Below are 22,017 nucleotides of genomic sequence, written 5' to 3'. Positions count from 1 at the left end.
GGAAGTTTTGAACAATTATGAAAATATATTATGCATGTAGCCATACTCTTAGCAGCTTACTGATTTCACTTACTAAATTTGTTTCTCTGAGCAAAGATTCATGGAGTTGGTATAATGGACTCCTTTAATAATGTAATCATTTTATTACAAGCCCTGGTCATGAGAAACACTAGGACATGGGATTCAAAATATGACGAACTTCTCAAGGATAGTCGAGGCATTTCTCTTCTTATATTTGCTTTAGAAATATAGACCCTTCTGTCACAGAGCCATGAAAAGCAAGGATGAAAATTTTAATTTTCATCATTGTACAGTATGCTCCAGTTCCAGATAGAGAATGTCTTCAATTAAGATATTTGCATTGCCAATTGTTTTTCAGTTCTTATTTTCTTAAAGAATTCTGTTAAGCTCAACACAAAATGGAGATGCAGGAGCAGTTGTAGCAGTAGAGGCTGAGGCCAGTTTTAACTCTGAAGTTTTACTCTAGCTATAAGTGTTCTGCCACCTACTCTCTCATTCCAGTGTCAGAAGCATACAGTGATCCTGTGGCCTGGTACCAGATACTCAAGCCTGCTATCATTAAAGTGTTCTCTCATAACTACCTTTGGCATTTTGTATGTTTAATTAAACAACACTTTAAGAGGTATTGTATGAACTGTTAAGGAACTCTGGATTTATGTCATGTAGGTTTAAGTCTAGCTCTGTCACTTACTACCTATATGCGTTGTTCCAGCAAATTACTACATAACTTCCCTTCCATTTTTTGGCCTGTAGAGTAAGTATAATAACTTTTTCTACTAATAGAAAATTGTGAGTATAAAATTAGATAATGCTTGTGGAGCATCAGTAATAGCAACTGCCATTTCATAAGAAAATGTTAGTTTTACATAAATACCTTGCATTTCATTGTAATTTATTCTTACTTTTATGTCACTTGAGCCTGGGGGAAATATTTTATTTTCCCCACTAGGTTTGTTTATTCTCTTTAGCTAATATTGACAGTCCATTTTACTTTTTATTAAAATAAGTTAATATGTTTGGCAGAATGACAAAATCGAGAATCGTGACTGCTAAGATTCTTATGAAAGTGTAAAACACATTTAATAGGCAAAGGTCTCTTTATCTCTTTATCCCACACAGATACATCTTTGTTTTTTGTTTTCATTTGCATTTGATTTTGTTATGTTTTAATTAAATAGTACAACTATAAATTGGGATTAATCCAATAACTACAATTTAAATAGCTGTAATTGTCCATTCTTTAGTGATCCTAAGATCTCAGTGGACCTCAATGAGCAGAGTCATTGTGTATTATTGTAGCAGTTGTGCTGTACATTATGTCAAGAGAGTTATTTATATTGTAATCTAAGTGAATGGCACCCCTGGAATAGTGCAATGCACAACGTGTGAAGCTGTACATGACAAGTTTAACACAGCCATAAACATTTATACATCTTCTTGTCCTTCCAACATGGGGATGAAAGTAGTTATGATAGAGAAATCTCATGAACTGAATGTTCTTTTGTATACACCAGAGATATTTTCTTTTCCTGTTTTAAGTTATAAGTAAAACAAAATATTTTATTTTAAAAAATTTTTACAAATACATAATAGTTATACATATTTATGGAGTACATGGCGATATCTTGACACAGGCGTATTATGTGTAATGATAAAATCCGGGAAATTGGGATATCATCACCTCAAACATTTATCATACTTGGTGTTGGGAACATTCCAAACCTACTCTTCTAAGTACTTTGAAATATACAATAAATTATTGTTGGCTATAGTTGCTCTATTGTGCTGTGGAGCTTATAATAAGTAGGATGTTTTTAACAGACATTAATTTCTGTGAGAGTCACCTGAGGAGACTCCTAGAAATTACAGTAAAGAGTTCCAACCCTCAGAAGCCACTTAAAGGCTTAACCATGTGAATCTCTGAAATAGCCATTTCTCTGATTTATGGAAAAACTACATTGAAGAGTTGCAATTGCTAATGCTTTATTTTCCTTGTACCATGATAAGACTTATGAATACAAGCTTTAGAATTAGATTTTTCCAGCGCTTTTTTATTATGAAAAATAGACACTTTTCAAATAGAAGGAAATGTCAATAAACACATTGATTCAGGTTATTGAGCTTTCAGAAACATGAAATAGGCTGTTCATACAAAGAAATAAGTTTTTGTTTGTGAATAACTTCCATTTTTATAGCCATCATACATCCACATATTGTCAATTTGGCTTTGTTAATTCTAAAAAATAAAGTTGATCTTTTTTTTTTTAATTTTCAAAGGCAGAAATCAGGAAGTTCTTTGAAACTAATGAGAACAAAGATAGACTGTACCAGAAACTCTGGCACACAGCTAAGGCAGTATTATGAGGGAAATTTATAGCACTAAATGCCCACATTAAAAAGATAGAAAAATCTCAAGTTAACAACCTAACATCACATCTAGCTCTCTAAAAATAAAACTGGGGAACCAAAAGCAAACAGCAAGGCCAGCATAAGACAAGAAACAACCAAAATCAGAGCTGAACCAAAGGAGATGACACAAAAAAACTATTCAAAAGATCAACGAATCCAGGAGCTGTTTGTTTTTTGTTTTTTGTTTTTTGAAAAAATAAATAAATAAAATAGACTACTAGCTAGACTAATAAAGAAAAAAGGGGGATATTACCACTGACCTCACGCTGGTCATTCAACTTCAGAAGTATTGTAGAAGATCAAGGGGATTGTTGAAGTAAAAAATAGTATTTTCTCAGTTACTTACAGCCCTATTACATGGTACAGTAGACTAGAAGTTAGAAGTCAGAAGACCCAGCTCTGGTCTTGGCACTGCCCGTAGATAGCTGTATTTGTTTAAATGAGCCACTTTCTCTTTAAAATAGTTTCTTCCTCTAATAAAATATTCTTTTCTGAACAAAAATATAAGTTTTGCTCACCTCACTCATTTGTTCTATACATAAATGAGATAATGTTTTGGGAGCACCTTATAAATTGTTACATACAATGCCATTACAACATAAGTTATTATAGAATATGGTTAAGTGCAGCCTCTCATGTCTTTTTCATATAGCTACTTCCTAGCTATATGACCTTGGCCAAATTTTTTAACTGCTCTAACATTTAATTTCCTCCCTGTAAAAGGTTTAAAAAGAGTTTAATAATAGAACTGACTTCCTAGAATTTTTGCTCACTTTATATGAGATAACATTTGTATTGTTTGAGTTTCCTCAAAGGCAGATCTTGAGAGCATTCGAGTGCAAGTAACTTAATGGGAGATAGGGAAGGGAGACACAGAAGGGAAAGAAGCAATAAAAGGTGCATTAACAGGCAAATTACCACTCTGGGTTACTGGAGCATACTTTTGAGGAACTCTAAGAAATGCCATAGAAATTATATCTCAGGGGTGTGTGTGTGTGTGTGTGTGTGAAAGAGTGCGTGTGTGTGTGAAAGAGTGTGTGTGTGTGAAAGAGAGAGAGTGTGTGTGTGTGTATATTTGCTCCATTTGGACAATTTCTATTAACCATCTTCAAGTTCACTCTCATTTCTCTTGTTCAGTCAAACAATCACTGAGTTCTTATTTCTGATATTCAATTTTTCACTTCTAGAATTTCCACCTGATTCTTTTTTATAGTTTAATTTCTGTGCTGAAATCCACCATCTGTTCTCTACTTGTTCTGGTTACCATTGAGGCACAATAAATTACTCACATTCTTAACAGTTGAAAATAGCCATTCTATTGCTCATGATTTTGTGGTAATTCAGGAAAGACTCGCACTTTGTTGTCTTTCATGTCGTTGCAGTAAGATGTAAGCTGGGGCTACAGTCATCTGAAGGCTTAACTCATCTGAATATCAAGTTGTCTCAACCCATAGTAGACCATTGACACTGGCTGTCACCTGGAAACTCAGCTAGGGCTATTGGTCCAAGTAGCTACATATGTCCTCTCCAGAATGGCAATCTGAAAGGAGTCAAACTTCTTATCTGACATCTGGCTTCTCTCAGAGGAAACATCCCAATAAGACAAGAAAAAAAGCTGCATGTTATCTTTAAATAAAGGCCCAGAAGACATATAGGATCACAGATGAAAGTCATATTAGATTGCAGATAAAAGCCTATCTATATTTAAGGGGAGGTAAAATAAATATCACCTCTCAACAAAGAGTGTCAAGGAATTGGAGGACTATGTTTCCAAATAACCATACCACTTTTAACTTTAAATTATGTAATATATTTATCATAGTTCTTTTAAAGATCTTTTCAGCTAATTCCAACATCTATGTTATCTGTAAGTCTGCTTCCACTAACTTTTTCTTCTCTGAATGTGGGTGACTTATCCGGCATCTTTATATGCTCTGCAGTTACCCTGCAAAATGACAAATACTGTGTCTAAAAGAACAGCAGAGAGTAAATTAATGTAGATAAAATTACCCTAGGAAATAACATGCTTCTTCCTCAGACCACTAGATTGGGCTGCTGAGTGAGTATTACCTAGAGTTGTATACTCTGTCTTGGCTTTATTGAATTTTTAGTTGGATCCAATTCCCCACTGGATTTACTATTTTGATGGTGAGATTAGGTCTTTCCTGAATACGGAAAGATGTCTAAGATCTCTTTCTACCATCCAACTGGCAGCGTTATGGATCAATTTTCTTTGGAGCATTTTCTTTGCTTTCTAACTCTCTACCCTTCTTTGTAGGCCCTAGTTTTCCAAGGTACAAACTTATTTTCCAAGTGTAAACTTGGTGAAGGTTGTATCCACCTCAAGGTGATCTCTCTGAGCTCTCCTGCTCCACCCTCAGCCTATAGCAGCTGGCTGCCTTGCACTTAATAAGGGCTCTGTACACCTTGGGGGTATGCCCCTTAACTTTATTTCCCTCTACCTATCCTTTACAAAGTGCTGTTGTGCATTCAGTGAAAATACCATGAAATAGAATTTTTCGGCTGTGCATACTTGCTTTATGACTAGGATTATCAGGAATCTAATCATTCATTGTCCTCTAGGTATAGCCATTCAAAGTTCATTAAAAAGTTGCAACTTTCTCCTTGCTCCTATCTATTCAAAGGTTTTTCCCTTCTTCCATCATGCCCCATGATGACAGAAGGTATGGGTATCTTCTCTCCTAAAAAGGGCTAATTCCTTTTTGGAATTTAGCTTGCTTGGATTCCTTTACATTGTCAGCTCTTTGAAGAGTTTCTGAGAGACTATAACTTTATAGTAGCTTATATGACCTATTTTTGTTGTTAGGATTGGAGATGATGGTCTTTTTCATTGCTCTATATCAGGAACTGATTTTGAATGAAAAACAGCTCCCTGCTAGTATAGCATGACCTTACTCCACAATGCTAAGATTCTGCAATGAAGTGGTTCTATTGAGGTTCTCTAGAGACTCTATACATTATATAACTTGACAACATATTCCTGGCACAACGCCATGAATGTCTGCTTTTTGTCATCCCAAATGAAGGTGAACTGCTTCTTACCTCCTTTTCTGATGAGAATTGAAAGAAACACTCATGTCATATCAATAGCCTCATGCCATGTGCCAGAAACTATATTATCTGTTCTAGTAAAGATATCACATATGGCACAGAAGTTGTAACTGGAGCTACCAATTTTTAAAATTTTCAGAAGTGCACCATTACCCACCATGGTACATCTTGTTTTTGCAGGGGCAATATCAACATTCTTTAGTTTTTGAATGTAGCCATTCAATCTCTACCATTCTACCTATGATGCCTCTGATGTACTATCTTGCATGGTGCAATGAAGCTTGAGGGGCTTTCTGATGGCCTTTCCCACTATAATGGCTATTATTCCAAAGGTCAAGGAATCTACGTGAGTTCCATTACTGGCTAAATATATCCATCCTTTTAAGCACATAGGTATTAAAGAAATAAGCTCATTAATCCATAGACCCACTGAATCTACTGTCAGCTAGGCTTGACCATATGACTCTATTTTGCACCTGGCTTCAGTACACCTTCATGCTAACAAGAGAGTTATCATACCACTGATGTGTCAGAGATAATCTCCAGACAATGTGAATTGGTTATCTACTTCAGTAAAACAAATTATTCCAAAATATTAGCCATTTTAAACAGCAAACATTTGTTATCTCACATAACTTCTGAGAGTCAGAAATCCAGAAGCAGCTTAACTATTTGATTCTGAATTAGGGCCTCTTTGAGGTTTCAGCCAAAGTGTTGGTTGAGATAGAGTCATTTGAAGTTATGATTGGGGCAGGTAATCTGCTTCCATGGTGGCTGACTCACATGGCTGTTGGTAGGAGGCCACAGTTCCTTGCCACGTAGACTTCTCTACAGAGCTACTTGAGCATTTACACAACATGGCAGCTAGCATCCTGTAGAACAAGTGACCCAAGAGAGACAGCAAGGAGTAACCCACGATGTCTGTTAATCCCAAACACAAATTATAATTTCCACCATATTCTATTGATTAGAAACTAGTCACTAAGTCTCAGTGAATTAAAGCAGGGAATTTTTCCTGAAACAGAGGATAACTAATAGTGGTGAACACAGCTAATGATGATTACAGCTCTTAAGAATTAAAGCCTAGCCCTGAAGGAAGCAGGGCCTAGGGGTTTTGCCACAACAATAGATTGGTGAATTAATGACAGACAGTGAGAGTCCTCTGGGGCTGGTCTTGAGGGAAAAGGGGTGATAAAGTGTAAACTTGGAGGTCACAGGGCCTGAGAGGAAAACAGTAGACCTAGGGGTTTCCCTATCCCTTTGTCACCTTTACCAGTGAGTCAAGAAGGCCTGATCCAACACCTATAGATTGATCACCATGCTAGAACTCATTTCATATTTCCCATATGATTAGCCACATTATCTATTCATATCACCAATTTGTAAGGCCCTTCATCCACAGCTGCCTGCACTTTTCCTATAGAAGAAGCAATGCCTAAAACCCTGCCGAGTCTTTTCTGAGATCTCCATGAATGTATCAATTTTCTATCACCAAGGGTGAATCCTTGATACTTGTAAAGGAAGTGATAGTGAGGAAAGGAAGAGCCCCCAGCCATTGTTCTTGGAAAGGATCAGGCAGTGATTAAAAAATTGTCCCACTTATTCACTACCATTTTGTTTATTGGTTACCCTTCTGTTAACCAAAACTGGTTAATGAAATTATCAATTTCCCCTGTCATGCTAGATATTTGAAAATATATTAGATTGAAGAAATAAGTGTGTTAAGCTTCTAATAACTCCATTTTTATCAGTACCAGTAGAATATCTTTCAAATGAAATGTGAAGGGAATCTCCAGACCTTCTGTGATCATTAGAGATTTCATTAAACTTCCCATGAGATTGACATTGCTAACCCTACTACCTTGTTCATTCAAATAAAAGTAATTATATTCCATCTTAGTCAACTTTTTGAATTTATAGTCTCAGAGGGAAAACTATTTTTTTCGACATATGGGGCTATAATTTTATGCATTTTTAGAGAGTTTCTAAGTTTATCAAACACTTCAAATTTTACATGGAAGTTTTGATTTTTAACCAAGAACCAAAAAAGATGGAAAACATTTTTTTCAAGAAACCATCATTAACAGTGTTGCCAAATTACATCAGCATACCTGGCATTGAGTTTCTGTGGGAATAGATGGATGCTACCAGTCTCCACATTCCCATAGAAATAATCAAAATTCAGTGAAATATTCAAGCTTCTTGGAATATTATTTAAAGACCTGCAATGTCCAGGGAAGATATTCCTCTAATAAAAATAGAATAAACTTTTTAAGACAGAGTAATGGGACCAGGCAGAAAACAGGTGCTTTTTAACTGATTCTACTTCTGGACTTACCTCAGAGTTTTTAGATTTTATCTAAACAAAAATTTTCTACTAAGAGAAAGTTTCTTTCTGAGAAAGTAAAATTCACATCAATCCCAACTCTCCCTGTTATTCTTCACACTATTATTAAATTTTTCAATATTATTCATCACATTTAGCAGTGGTATTCTATGTCTTAGTTCATGGTGTATGGCACAGAAGGAAGAGATATTGAAAGTATGGATATTAGATATTAACCACAGAAAATTTTCCCTCATATGTCATTAAATTCACCTTTTATCTACATTTCATTAATAAGGCATCTCTTTTCTTTGTGTTTCCTGCAAGCCTTCTGGAGAGTATAACTGTTTAGAAAGGTAATTTGGTGACATGTGTCTAAAATTGACTCTAGAGCCCCTGCTGAAAGTATTGTGAATATTCTTTGCATGGGTCAACATACTTTTCAAAAAGTTAGTAGTGAGAGTGAAAGTATAAGAAGAGAAGATACTGAAAATATATGGTAAACAACATAGCCTTGGCTCCAACCAATCAGAATGGATATTATGACTAATAAGAACACTGTCCACAATTAGCACATCTTTATCTGTGCCTAATGCAGGACTGTGCAACCTGAAGATGGAGATCACCAGGATAGATTTTAGAATGTAGGAATAATGATGAAAGCATGTGTGTATTTCTTTAAACATAACAGAAAAGTTAGCATAATGTAAAATTTTAAAGTATGGTAACTGATTTTACCATCCTCATTCTCCTGCCCCCCCACACACAAAAAAAATGAAAATGAAAACAGAGAAACAATGTTAAGCTATTAATATACATGACTTATTTGAATGTAGAAAAATGTTATATAAATGCTAACATGGAAAATAGAAGCCTTTTTTATTTTTCTTTAAATTTATATTAAAATATTTTATATGCAATGCATACACGAATAAATTCATGCCCCACACTAGTAATCATTTCTCTATCAGATAACAGAATTTGCATAAAGATGAGTTTCATGTGAAAACTGTTTTTGGCATATTGTTAGCAATAGATAATTTGGTGAAGTCTCCAACTGTGCAAAGGAGCCACCCATGATGAAAGGGGCTCATTAATGCCCCCTGACAGTGCATGGGATGCTGAGCAATTCTAAGAAACTGTCCAAATTTCAAAATAAAAAAAAATTAGGGTGACCATGGAGGAAGAAGATGTATTTTGAAGTTATTTCAGAAGGGTAAATGCCTAAGCTTTCTTTTGTGTCCTCAAAATAAAAAGAATTCTATAGAATTTTTAAAGCTTTCATTGCATGAAAACAAGATTGCAAAGGAAAAATGGACAAGACATGAAAATAATCACTCAGTGAACCACTGACAGTTTAAATTCTTGTTTGAGAAAGTAGAAAACTTTTTTGACTGTCTGTCACTCCTGGTCACTCTTTAGATGCCTACAAGAGAACGTGTTTTATCTAAAACAAACTTTCTCTTTCTGAGATCCTAAACAACACTTTTGTAACCAATAGGCCTTTAGGAGACTGAGGAGTATGTATTCAGAATAATGCATATTTTCTTTTCCCCTTACTGTTAACTTTGATAACACTCTTTGGTGTATCAAACTCTTTCCAAATAGGAAATTAATATTTACAACTCTCTTGCTACATAGATGTGCTTCTATCCATAAAGATGGCAATTTCCTTGAGTTGAATCATTGAACCTTTTGTAAAGCATAACATTTATGAAATTATATTGTTATACATGACTACTTTTTTCAAGTATTTTTCATCAAAATTCAGTTTAAAAATACATTTTTTTCCACCATGGCCCAGTAAACATATTCATATGCTTACATATATATGTAATTGAAATGAAGATCTTTACTATGCAGTGAAGGCTGATATCCTCTATTCTGACATAGTTGCGTCACTCTTAACCCGCTATATTTTGTGTTTTAATCATAATTGGTTGTCTAGGCCTATTAAATCAATATCACAACCGATTTATAAGTTGTATTTTTCAATTTGGAAAACACTGCTGTAAAGATCTCAAAATATTATTCTCTGATCCAAATGGGAAGAAATTCAAGAAATGGGGCTTTCTCCTAGAGACAATAAATTGTCTACAAACAAACAAACAAACCCTCCTTCCTCTGGAAGACGAAGACAAGTGAGATAGGAAACTGTTTCAGGCATAAGGATCTGTCTTACTAAATGCGTTTAAACAATCGCTAAAGCTTGATGGTAAAAGCCCAAAATCTCACAACATTGTGGGAAATCTACAGTACTACGTTTGAATTCACCCTGTAGCTCCCCGTTATTGCTTCCAGAGATGGAGTTATGCATTAAATGTGGAAGCACCAAAGGAGCGAGTTGTCTCTTTGTTTGGAATAAGGTCATGAGGGAGAACAAGAGGGCATCTTAAGGACTGTGAGAAGTCAGTGTGAACCTGATATTGCAACATTATTTTCAGCATAGTGATAGTATATCAATGTCAAATAGGGTAGGCATTACGATAGATGGCTAATGAAGGTAAATACCACACAAAATGGTCCCACAGTTCTATAAGCCTACCAGGATATATTTAGTATCTTTATTACAAAAAAAGTGTTGAGGCATTTTCCTAATGCCTAAAATTAGTTAGCATTTATTTCATTTAAATTTGCATTTGCTTTTAAAAAATGTTCTGCAGTTTTCTTAAATCACAAGTTCCCAGGCACACTTCTTCTGTTTTAATCATATACATATATGATTTTATATATATATATATATATTCTTTTTAATTACACATTAAAGTGTATGGCCCCTGAAGCTCGTTAAAAGAAAAAACCTACACAGCAGACAATGTTATTGTTCTCTTACTAAACAAAAGGCAACAAAACAGCACGACTAGAAGATTTTTCCTCATTTAAAATATTTTTTCTGGGAAAACATTATTTGTAGGGTCCGTGTAAGAACCTAGTGGCATGCCTTACTCGATAGAGTCCATTATCTGGCATTATTCATTATCTCTGACTATGGATTATATTCTACTAAAAAGGTGGTAAATCACTTTTTAGAACCACATTATCTTATTCAGGCTTTTGAAGTGTCTATGCATATTGAAGAGAGAGCTTAGGATCCCCAAAGATTTAATGCACCCATATTAAATAAAGAAGAGAGTCTCTTTTTCCCAGTCAACCTAATACGGGAAGAAGAAAGACCAAGAGACAAGAAAAAAAATTCAATAAACAGGCTACACTAAATTTAATACAAACAAGTCCAGTTATTCCAAACAAATACATTTGATACACCTTAAAATTCTAATCTACTGAAAACATTTACACAAACAACGGTCATCTTATTGCATGAAGTTTTATGTTCTCTTTGGCACAAAATGGGAAAGTATAAAAAAAAGACATACATAGAGATAGGGTATAAATCTACCCTCATTTCTCAACAAGATGCAAAAAAAGCTCATTTTGCTGTTTTTAAAAGAACTGTAAAAGACTACCTCAGCTAGAAGTGTGATTTATTTGTGACTAAAATTTTATGTTCAATAGAGTATAATTTGGTCAAATCTGCCCACAACACATTTTCAATAATTACTTATTCAACAAGTAACACGATATTTATCTTATATCCTCTTACATTCAAATGTTTATTACATATTTAAATAAAAGCTACTTGATAGTCTAATAATATTGGGTTTGTTTAGGTATGTAAGTATTTCTTCTAGCAACAAATACTTATGTAAAATTAACCTGAATAGGAAAAATATGTATTTGATGTGAATGGAACTCTAAATATATATTCTATTGTAATGTGTGTATGTGTATGCTTATGGTGGCACTATTATTTTTCTTTTTAGCATAAAATAAGCAATATTTATTTAAATATAGCATTAGCAATTCTAATATTGCTGAAGTTAAATCTTCACAATAGTAATATTAAGAGTCTTAAAATTAGCTAGATATTGAAAAAAACTTAATTACTTTAGTCTTAAAAGAGACTCTACATAATTTCTCACAAAGACACATCATGTCATGTGTGACTTGGTTCCAAATACTATAGGTCTATATTATTAATCTTTGAGTGCTAGACCAAAAATTAGGATTAAAAGCCTTCCAACTGAAAATCTTTATCTTTAATCATTAGCAAATATTTGCATTACAAGCTTGTTAGAAAACCTGAGTTTGCTCTTTGTTGTTACAACAGGTTTTTTTTTTTTAATTTAACTATGGAATTTCTGCTCACGTTCATAGACTATATAAACCATACTGTTTTAGTGTCATGAGAAGGCATCCACTGAGTGGACAGGAAGCATTAATAAAAATATGTCATTTGCTGGGAGAAAATTTTTGCAAACTATGCATCTGACAAAGGTCTAATATACAACATTTATAAGGAACTTAAACAAATATTCAAGTAAACAACAACCCCATTAAAAAGCAGGGAAAAGGACATGAGTAGACACTTCTCAAAAGATGACATACATATGGCCAACAACTATTTGAGAAAAAGCTCAACATCACTGATAATTAGAGAAATGCAAATCAAAACCACAATGAGATACCATCTCACACCAGTCAGAATAGCTATTAATTTAAAAAGTCATAAAGTAACAACTACTGTTGAGGTTGCAGAGAAAAAGGAATGCTTATGCACTGTTGGTGGGAGCGTAAATTAGTTTAACCATTGTGGAAGACAGAAATACCATTTGACCCAGCAATCCTATTACTGAGTATATACTCAAAGGAATATAAATTGTTCTATCATAAAGTCACATGCACACATATGTTCACTGCAGCACTTTTTATAATACCAAACACATTAGGTTGATTAAGAATCAACCTAAATGTCCATCAATGATAGACTGGATAAAGAAAATATGGTACATATATACCATGGAATACTATGCAGCCATAAAAAAAAAGATTATGTCCTTTACAGGAACATGGATGGAGCTGGAGGACATTATCTTTAGCAAACTAATACAGGAACAGAAAACCAAATATCACATGTTCTCACTTATGAGTAGGAGCTAAATGATGAGAACACATGGACACATAGAGGGGAAAAACACACACTGGGGCCCATCAGAGGGTCATATCTCACTGGAATCATTAACATAATATGTCACAGTTGTGGTGAGAATAATCCCTCTGTAGTAATACCAAAATCTATATTAGTTCTGTACAAAATAGCATGGGCTAAACACACACACGCACACACAAAGGCACTCTGTCACTGAGTGAAACTTTTTAGGTAGGGCCAAACAGAATAAGAAGAAATGTTAAAGAGTAAACTTTTGAATTTTAATTCCACTATAAGGAAAAAAGAGTGACCCGTTTGTGAGCCAGTAATTAAGAAAAGTAAGTTGCCTTTTTCAGTGGAAATAAACATTTTATTGATAATTAAAGGGGTTTAATTGCATTAATTGGTCTATAGGGTTTTTTTGGGGTTTTTTTGTTTTTTTTCTTGAGACGGAGTCTCGCTCTGTCACCCAGGATGGAGTGCAGTGGCACGATGTCGGCTCACTGCAAGCTACGCCTCCTGGGTTCACGCCATTCTCCTGCCTCAGCCTCCGGAGTAGCTGGGACTACAGGTGCCCGCCACCGCTCCCGGCTAATTTTTTGTATTTTTAGTAGAGACGGGGTTTCACTGTGGTCTCGATCTCCTGACCTCGTGATCCGCCCGCCTCGGCCTCCCAAAGTGCTGGGATTACAGGCGTGAGCCACCACGCCCGGCCTAATTGGTCTATAGTTCTATCCATTTCAGTGTATAACACTGTTTGGTGAGTGCAATTGGATAAAAAGAAGGAGGAGTATTTAAGGTAGGGAATAAAAGAGATGGCAAATCGTTGACTTGGTGTGGCCTTAGATAGCATTAATTAATGTTTTATCTCGACCGTTTGTGGAAGCTCCTAGTGGGTTTATAAAAGATTTGAGGATGGCACAGCTTTTAAATACATCCACAAATTCTTTGATACCCTTTCTTTCAAGTGGCAATGTTTTATTTCCTGCCTCTTGAGTGTGGGCTGGATTTAACAACTCACTTCTAATGAATAGTGTGTCACAGAAGTGATAGTTATGGCAAACAAGATTAGGACATAAAAGATATTTCGCCCTTCTCCTTGGTCTCTCCTCTTGGATTGCACTCTCCCAAGGAAGCAGCTCCAATGTCATAAGGACACTCAAGGAGCTCCAGAGAGAGGTCCATGGGAAGGACTGAGGCTTCCAGACAACAGCCTTGTGAGTGAGCCATCATGGAAGCAAATTCTCCAATCCAATCAAACCTTCCAACAATTGGAGTACCAGCTGACACCTTATGGACCACCTCATGAGAAACTCAGAACCAGAACCACCCAGAATAGCCATTTCTAGATAATAAACATTTGTTGTTTTAAGTTGCTAAGTTTTAGAGTAATGTGTTACCCTGTAATAGATAGCAAGAACAGAGGAGCTGAACTGCTTGTGTCATTAATACCAGATGTACAAAACAGAGTGCTGAAAGTGCCCAAGAAAACCACTCCAGTGGTGCAGGGAGGACTTACTGATGTCTGCAGACATCTTCCCTCAGAAGGAACAGCCTCACCCTTAGCTGATCATAGACCTGACATTTCATTCCATTTAATCAAGAGAAGAAAGAACAAAATTAGTCCAATTTTGGTCTATGGAGAAAGAAACTAAAACTCCTTCCTTCAACTCCTCTCCCTCTTACTGTACCTCAAGGAGGAACAAGAATCTGGTGAAAAACATTCTAACACCAAGGAAGAGCATACACTACATTAAATTTCTTGGGGAGGAGCTATGGGTTAACAAGTCTGGTCACATTTAGCAACTCTCATGAAGCCTAGATGGTAAAGACTCTGAGGTTCCCACTATAAAGTAAGTCTATACAATCTTCTTTTTTCCTACCTTTTCCCTCTTCTATCCACAAGTCTGCTAGAAAAGCCCAGAATTTGTTTTCTCAAAAAAACACTGGCTGTTTCTTTCTCTCTTCTCTTCTCCTTCCTGGGAGCTAGGACTAGACTTTTGGAGCATACAACTTAATACAGTTCCATTTTGGGCAACAGAGGCAAATTCTCTCTCTCTCTCTCTCTCTGATAGATAGTTAGATCTGTATCTGTATCTGTATCTCTTTCTGATAGATGTAGATAGATATAGATAAATAGATCTGTATCTTTATCTCTCTATCTCTCTCCTTCTTTTACTACTTTTTCTCAAACATTAGCACAGGTGTCGCCATCCCGCCATCCATGGTTTAGATTCTAGATTCACATAGGGGTCTTGAAGGGAAGTAGCCTACCACATACACAGAAAAAGAGCCTTTCCTTGAAGATCAGCCTACCTGTTAGAGCTTTATACTGGGTTCCAGAGCAAAAATTCAATCCCAAAATGAAATGTCCTTTGCCTTCTTTGTGCTTCTTCGTGTGTGTGTGTGCATGTGTGTATGTATGTGTATGTGTATGTGTGTGTGTATGTCTTTGGAGCTTTCAGGAAAAGAGGGCAACTGGGCTAAAACAGTGTTCAGATGTTTGTTCTAAGTGTCCATTGTTTATTTGTTGTTGTTCTTTTTAATATTCAATTATTATGGGAATTGTCTGCTTGTGTTAATTGTTAACAAAGTTATTAAATAGATACAATGGCATCAGCCTAGGCTATCTGATTGTCAAATTGTCAGTCAAGCCATGCTCTGTAAAATGCGAGGAAATGCAAAATTATTCCAAGCAATAATTGGGTACTGTAATACCAGGCAAAATTCCATAGTATCAGGCTCAAAATAAGGCACATTGGAAGTATCAATTTAACATCCTTTGCCCTGGTTTTGTAGCTTCTGTACCAAACTCCCGTTATTTGAGAAGGCAGTTTTGCCTGAGTATGAACTGTGGAATTGGATCATAGCTGATATACTGTGAAATAATTTAACCACCATGAGAAGGAAGAAAAAAAATTTCCAAGAGTCATCATTGTCATGACAGATTAACAAATTCCGTTTGGTGTGAAAAGAACCTTACAAAGCAAAACTTTAGTTAGTCTAAATAAGTGAATATTATATATTAAAAACATGCATTGAGTTCTGGTATACACCAAATTTATCATATGATTATCTTAATTTTTCTTAAAAATGCCTGTCAGGGCAGTGCTATTATCATCTCTATTTTACAGATAGGGAAACTGAGGCTTAAGGAAGTTAAATGTGTTGTTCATGATCATACAAAGAGTCAGGAGGCAAACACAGGTAGGCTGGCCTCACAATGTCCATTTATAACCACCTCACTGTAGTATCCCTAACAGGAAAGGACCCTGAAAATAGTGAAGTATTATTAAATACCATCATATTCTGATACAGGATTATGAGCTCTCACTCATATAAACATGTGAACCCTGATTATTGCAAAGGCGAAAAATGAAAAATGTTTACCTATTATGTCTTTTCCTGGCTATCACTGTCAGCCTAGTAATATTATAGTTTCTCTTTCTTCATATCCCCTTTCTTTCTCTTCCTTTATTATTTCCGTCTCTCTCTCTCTCTCTCATTTGAATATCACAGGAATTTCCAGTTCTATCTCTCCAACTCATATCTGGGTATCTAGAAGATATTCTTTATATAGCTCAAAATTGCCACCTTCTTCCATACTCTAAACACAGCCTAATCAGTCCCGGGTCACTGTACCAAACAGTGCCCAGCATCCTAAAGAAAAATCTATGTGCTGCTCCCTCACTGTTGCCCAGTGAAGCCATTGTAAAATGTTCCTCTGTTACCTGCATCATTGAACAGATGGCTTTCCTATCCACCTCAACTCTCCTGATGCCGTATCCACAGAGAGCACTGCTCTGAGCCCTTGGCTTTGTACAGGAATATTAGCGACACCTGCTGTTTGACTCTGTATTGTCTCCCCCTCACTTTAGAACTCTGGCATTGAGCCTAAGGGAGCTGAGCTGGACAATCTGAGTATCAGTTTACCATGACTAAATGAAAGTGTGCTCTCCTCATGACATAAATAAAATGTCATGAAGACATTTCTCCCCCCGGGCCTTTTGCTAACCAGGGTTAGTTGAGCAGGACTAGCTGTCAGCCCCAAGACCTGCCCTTGTTTTCTCTCCGTCGGGCTCCAATGGCTCCTCATAAAAATGGCTCCTGGCAGCTCTGCTAGTCAACCTTCAAAACAGGACCAGATGAATCTGAATCTACAAGACACAGGGTTTAGGCATCATTTTAGCATTCTGTATACATTGTCAGAAACCCATCATCACTTAGCATTAGGATATCCGACATATTAAAACCTACTCAAACAAGTATCAATTTTTTTTTTTTTTTTTTTTGAGATGGAGTCTTGCTCTTGTTGCCCAGGCTGGAGTACAATGGCACGATCTCGGCTCACTGCAACCTCTGCCTCCCAAGTTCAAGCAATTCTCCTGCCTCACCCTCCCAAGTAGCTGGGATTACAGGCGCGTGCCACCACGCCCAGCTAATTTTTGTATTTTTAGTAGAGATGGGGTTTTGCCATGTTGGCCAGGCTGGTCTCGAATTCCTGACCTCAGGTGATCCACCTGCCTCAGCCTCCCAAAGTGCTGGGATAACAGGCATGAGCCACTGTGCCCAGCCTAAGTATCAATTTTTGAAATGCATGCTCTAGCTGGAGCTTAAATAGTTTGTGAAAACATTGGTAAGTACTTTATTTATGATTAAACTAGAAACTCAACAATTCTATGTAACTTACAATCCTTAGATTTTGGAAAACTTCCAATTTCAATGCACTATCAGTATGTTATAAAATATATTTCAATATATCTGTTTGTCAATTGAGGTATAAAAGCATGTCTAATAATAGAGGCAGCACTGATAAGGTCCTGATAAGTTCTTGGTTCAGAAAAAAAAAAGCCGCTAGAATAAACTTTTGTTACGAAAATTAAGATAACAATTAGGCTTAATTTTTCAGGGCAAGTTCTTGTGACAATACTGTAAAATAACCTTTTGTGAATCAATCCAGGCTGTCTTTTCTGACATCCATTGTATGTAAAGCTCATCATGGGAAGAATGGACAAAAAGCCTAAGAAACCTAACACCTTTCGGGAAAAAACTTGAGAGCCTAACCTCTGCTTTCCAAAGCTCTAAATTAAGGAAACATTGTAGAACAGACTGATTTGCACTCTCTAAGGTCTACTGGCAGAAGTGGATTCTAAGATTGGAACCATGATATCTTGATACCAGTGTCATGTCTTGATCTACTAACTTAGATATGCCCCTAGGTACAAGCATGCACATTGCAACGAGATGTAACAATAGGAAGTTCCTTCATACATCATTTGTGAAGACCCCACTCTGTTTCCAGAATATCTCCCAGAGAGTCATTACATAGACATTGTACCTGCTCTGAAGACAATTATAGTGATAATTGGGATAGAGTAATATTGGACAACTAAATTTTCATGTGGTATCCTGGTTAATTTTCTCAGCAACCCAATGAAGTAGACATGTTCTTTATAATTTTCCAGATGAGGAAAACTAGGCTGAAAGAAATTAATCTACTTATCTGTAGTCACAGGAGTAAATGATAAAGCTGAGATTTGGACCTAGATCTGCCTGATACTAAATTTCATACTTCTCCAGAGTTTGAGATGTTGGAAATGAGATCACAAATTCTAAAACACATTCAGGTGAATACAAACCTCTGTAGAGTGAAGATTGAGAACTTTGGAACTGAAGAGATAAGAAACTGATAATAGCAGGAGATTAGGAAATAGATAATGAAAATCCAGAGGATAAAGGCCGCAGTTGTCATGTAAGTCAGCAGAGGTGGGTCAAGTACTAGTTATTAAAAGCACAGGGATCAGGGATGGGTCTGTGTGAAAGAAGGTCGAGTATGTAATCAGGAAAAATTAATTAGGTTGGGAGGAGGGTGAAAAGTGAAGAATTACCTATTGGCTACAATGTCCACTATTCAGGCAATGGGTACAGTAAAACCCAGACTTCATCACTACACAATGTATCATGTAATAAAAATGCACTTGTACCCCCTAAATCTATTTTAAAAATTAAAATTTTTAAAAAGAAAAAATCAATACAGGCAGTCAGGCTTAGCAGATGGTTTCATAAGTTAATAGTGAGATTTGAAAGAGGAATTAATTTTCTCAACGTCTGACATCAAAAGAGTTAGAGATTTCTCACCACGTGACATTTAATAAATGCCCTATTTTCTGAATTAAATGGCCTTATAGATTATACTACACTGAGTTTCTGCCACTGGGAAACCAGAATCTATATTATTTTATAAATTTAAATCTAAAAGGATGAGTTGGAAAAGAGAATGTTATAAATTTCCATCACTGGGCTGATATTAACCTAGTAAGTTTTAAAATATTTTATATTAAAACAACATTGTGACATTGTACTGACTGTAATAGGATAACTTACTGTCTTCCCCCAAATCCATTCTTCATTCACCATCATAATAAAACTCAATTTTATTTGGGTGAGGGATGCCAGCTAAAAGACTACATTTCGCAGATTTTCTTGTGTAAAGGCACAGCTTCAGTCAATGAGATGTGAGCAGAAGATTTGTGTAAGAGTTCTAAGAAAGGATAGGTTGCCTTTGAAAACTCTAAAGATGGTAGAGCAGCAAGATAAAGGGAGATGGCATCTCTGATAACCCTGGAGCCATCAACACCAAAGACTGCCTACCTCTGGACTTCCCTAGGAGTGAGTGAAGACTTTCCTTGTGTGTTAACACATTACTTGGGTTTTCCCATTTTATTTGGTCAAATCTGATCCTACCTCTAGGAGTGAGTGAAGACTTTCCTTGTGTGTTAACCTTTTACTTTGGGTTTTCCCATTTTATTTAGTCAAATCTGATGCTAACCAATACAGGACTATTTGGATTGAATGATCATTGCCTTAGGATGTTGTTAAATGCTAGATATTCTTAAATTAAAATAGATGTAAATTTATCTATTTATCAAATAAATAATTCAAATAATTTAAAATTTATACATGAAGTTTTAGCTAAGTTAGGTCCATAAGTATCAAATATGATAATTATTTGAACACTGATTTAGGAGGAATTAGTCAGAGTTAGATGGTAACAGGTAAAAATTGTCGAATTTTTCCCACATTTCTAGTATTTCACAGAAAGTAGGCAACTAAGACAACAAAGTTGTTGAACCATTTCCATACATAATTAATGTCCTATAATAAAAAGGAAAATGTTAAAATGCAACAGAAATGCAGGAATTGATTTTAATCTCCCATTTCACTGAAATATATATACTTTTCTACTGTTATATTGTTAAAGAAAATGTGCTATTTAAAAGTAACATGATTCTTATGTATAAATCTTATGATACTCTGTTACACATAAAATTAGTAATAAAAGAAATAACAGATTGTGGAAGGGTCATGCTAGAAGGTCTTCCCAAAAGTTTGCTATAATTTGGCTTCCTTACCTACCTGGGTAACTATAGGCCAATAAAAGCCATTGGGAAATTAATCACAGGATTGGGGGTTTCCAGAAGTAAGGAAAGAAAGGAAGGGCCATGAAACAGTACTAAGTAGGGCACCATGCATCCTTTTAAAATCTTCTTGTTAATTGGAAAATTTTTAGAAAAATAATAATTAATGAGAGATAAAATGTCAATAATCAAGCCAAATTTCTGTCAGGGAATGAAAAGAAGAACTTCAAATAGCAATTTTCTTGCTTCAAAAAGAAAAATACGTTTAAGGTATCACACCAATCAGAAAGTTTTACATATATGCTCATTTTATCTTGTTTTATGCTTTATTATTGAATAATTTACCTAACTCCACAGCCTCAGTCATCACTTATTTACAAATGAATCACAAATGTCCATCTCTTGGCCTCACTTCTGCCCTGAATTCTAGACCTGAATGCTGTTATCCTCACATGAATGTCAAATCAGCATGAATAACCCAAAGACATCAAACATGAAAAATAAATACCTGTATCTTCCCCTTACCTGTTCCTAATTCACATGCTCTCTACCTTGGTAATGTCAATACCCATTCTCTCTCTCTCTCTCTCTCTCTGTCTGTCTCTCTCTCTCTCTCTCTCTCTGTCTCTCTCTCTCCTTTCTCTCTCTCTCTCTGTGCGTGTGTGTTTGTGTGTGTGTGTGTGTATGTGTCTTTCTCTCTTTCTGTCTTTCTCCTGGTCATCACCAAATGGATTTACTTCTGCAAGTTTCCTTTTATGTATACCCTCTTTTTCATTGTCTTTGCTAATGATTTAAATCAGCCATCCTGACTCCCATCTCTCACCCTGACCATTGGATATCCTTATAAAGGTCTTCACCCTTTTCATCCTTCCCTTTTACTTCCCCTTCAACTGATGATGATCTGTTTTCAAAAACCCAGATCTGACCATACTTAACTTCTTCCTTAAAAGCCTTCGATGAAAATCTGTCCCTAACCACCTTTATATTTTCACCTCTGGTCATTTATTTCCCATAAACTTGCATTCTGGCAAGATGAAGAAATTCACATTTCTTCAAACAAGGTATGCACTTTGTGCCTGTGACTTTCCTGGTGCTCTTTCCTCTGCATGAGATGCCTTCTCTACTTCCCTCTCTGCCTGTTTATGTTATCTATATGTGTACATCTGTGGTACCATCTGTGTCCTTCCTATCAGAATGAATTCTCTCTCTCCTTGGTACTCTTAAAGCATTTGTAGCACACCTCTATTAAAACATTTATCTACTGTATGGTACTTACATTTCTAATCCTCATTCTACCACTAGTCTGTTAGTTCTCAGAGAGACCATATTTTACCCATTTTTTATATCTTCAGTATGTAACACTCTGCCTTATACAAAGTAAGTGTTTGCTTTTTGAGAATTGATGTAAAATGTACTGTCATGTTATCCAAATAAAGGTTGTTTCTTGTTTTATACATTTTTTCCTTTTCCTTAAAAATTATCCATTGCTTTAGTTTTATTCTCAAAAGATAATGACTTAAAATGAGTAGGAAATCAAACTTGGAAGATATTCGCACTAGTGTTTACACAACACATTTTAAGTGCACCATAATGCTTAATAATCACCCTAATTATTTATTAAAATTTAATTTTTTTCCAGTTAATTAAACTTGCATTTGGTAAAGCTGTCCAATTTTTGGCAGATGAGCAGCTTTCTTATGATTATGTATGTTGCTCAAGGCTGACTGGATACAATTTTACAGCACTAACGGTTTTTAAATTTCTCTTCTTACTTAAATACATGG

The sequence above is a fragment of the Pan paniscus genome, chromosome 6 (genome assembly GCF_029289425.2).
Source record: "Pan paniscus chromosome 6, NHGRI_mPanPan1-v2.0_pri, whole genome shotgun sequence".
Lineage (NCBI taxonomy): Eukaryota > Metazoa > Chordata > Mammalia > Primates > Hominidae > Pan > Pan paniscus.
This window is presented reverse-complemented; position numbering follows the sequence as displayed.